Below are 2351 nucleotides of genomic sequence, written 5' to 3'. Positions count from 1 at the left end.
GTAGTGAGAGGATTCACCAGAGTGGGGAGCAGAATAGGCCGACTGATGAAGTCCACTGCTGAGGGTCAGGAGGGGTCTGGCCGCGCCCTGTGGGTCACCTCCGGGGCTGGGATCAAACTCGCGCCAAAGTGGCTTTAGCTTCGCAGTGCTGCGCTTTAACCCGCTGCGCCACCAGGGAGGGCCCCGTGGTTGGTCTTGATAAAAATACCTTCTCTTCCTGGAATCTGTGTGAAGCCACTGCACCCCCACACCGACACTGTTCCCAGACTTCTTAGCACTTGCCCCCCCCCCCCCCGTCTGGGCAAGGCCAGCTGGGTCTGCCTTCCTGGCTCTGCGCTAGGGCAGACCTAGACCCGGCCCCTGCCCCATCTTCCCTGGGTACCAGCAGTGGGACCAGGGGCCCCCACCCCGGGATTGCTTGCCACTCTGTCCACCTTCATGCTCTCTCCCGCCCACACCCCCGGCCTCACAGCCTTGGATTTCCACTAGATCTGTGGGATTCCTGGGGTGCAGTCCTTAGGGGCCAGGAGTGGAAGCAAGGGCCTATTCAGGGACTGAACCCGAGATCTGGGCTTCATTATCGGGGGCGGGCCTGCCAGTGGGTCACAAAACCACAGACCCCCCGCCCCCCGCCCCGGTCACTCCTGACTGTGCCACCTGCCCCCAACGAGCCACTTTGGCACAGCAACACGCTAGCAGTGTTGCAGGAAAACGGGCCGGGCAGTCTCCGGACACCTGCCCTGCACTACAGAGCACAGTGTCAGCTTTTGAGCATAACATCCGGGGAGCCTGTCCACGAGGCGGGGAGGGTTCGGGTGACCTAGCGGGACGATGCGCCTGCAGTTCCCTGGGCTGTCAGTGTGGACAGAGTGGACTGCCAAGTGTCCAGTCCCCCAGAGACCAAGGTGCGGGCTGGGGCCGCTGAGGCCTGGGGCCCGGAGGCGGCGGAAGGAAGCGCCGTGGCCACAGTGTAGTTTTCTAGGCTCTAGATCTCCAGGGTTTGACATCCTGGCCCTTGCAAAGGCTTCTGGTGTCTTCTGTGACCAAGTGTCAAGTTCTCAGACAGAAGGGGCATCTCCCTTCCATCCTGAGGACCGAGGGCGTCTTCACGGGGGCCGCTGGGCCACTGCATCTCTCCAAGGTGAGGGGGCTGTTGCAAAGCCCCATGAACCCCCCAAGAGGCCTCTGTCCAATACCCAAATTTGCAAGGAAAGCCGTGCATCTTGTGGGGGGCCCAGGCCTGGAAAGCAAGCAGACATGTGGGTGCTCTGACTGCACCCCAGGTTCTCGGGACCCCAGGGGGCCTGAGAAGCAGGTGGCAGCAGGTCACCCACACCCCTCACCCAGTGCTGTGGCAAACCAACAGGCCACTCGGCTCTCTCCTGGGCCTCGCTCCCCACCAGGGTGTGATTTTTAGAAGTTTCTGAGGTCATTGCTTCACCCTTTGTCCTCGTTGAGGCCTTGTGTTGGTTTTGAAAATTTTCCCCGTCACCCCCTTATCTCACCCCCCAACCTCCAGGACCCCACAGTTTGTTAATCTTCTTTGAAAGATTCATGTTATTTGTCCACTACATAAATGTGAGTGTTTTTATCATTGTGACTGACGAGCACATCATTCTCTCGAATGCCCTGGATGTCACTGAAGGATGACCACACGCCATCCTTTTTCCTGCCTGTATAGTACTCCGCGGTGCAGCAGATATCCTGTGTCTCCTCATCCGACCGTCTGCCGATGGACATTGAGGCCTCTCGTGTCCCAGTCCCCGCAGATGCTGTGGGGCACGTGGCATTTCGTGCTGCTGACTTCACATTCTTCGAATAGAGGCCCAAGAGGGGGGTGGCTGGGTCGATCGGTAATTTTTGGGAGGTCCCCCTTCTCCTCCGTTTTCTGCATTACAGGAGCATTTTGAGTTTTTAAATAGTTTCATTTTCATTCCTTGGCTTTCAGCCCGTCGCCTTGTTCTCGAGGCACCTGGGGGCTCTGCTCTTACTGGCACCTGTCACCAAGGCGGTGCTGACATCTGTCATTTATTGCGCCCTCGGAAGAAATGGTGGTGTTCTCGGTTCTCCTTGGGAAGGAAGACTCCCGGTCGGTAGGCGTGAGGGAGCGGACGGGAAGGAGCGAGAGCAGATCGTTTGATCTTAGACAGGAGCGTGAGGTATAAAGCGCTGGGGAGGGCCCGGAGGGCGCCCCCTGGTGGCGCAGCGGGTTAAAGCGCAGCACTAAGACCAAAGCCGCTGTAGCGTGAGTTCGATCCCCGGCCAGGGAGGGACCCCCAGGGCGCAGCAGCCCCCTCCTGTCTCCCCGCTGCTCCCCTCAGCAGAGGACTTCCTCAGTCTGCCTGTTCTGC

The sequence above is a fragment of the Condylura cristata genome, unplaced genomic scaffold, assembly GCF_000260355.1.
Source record: "Condylura cristata isolate star-nosed mole 26May11 unplaced genomic scaffold, ConCri1.0 scaffold00050, whole genome shotgun sequence".
Lineage (NCBI taxonomy): Eukaryota > Metazoa > Chordata > Mammalia > Eulipotyphla > Talpidae > Condylura > Condylura cristata.
This window is presented reverse-complemented; position numbering follows the sequence as displayed.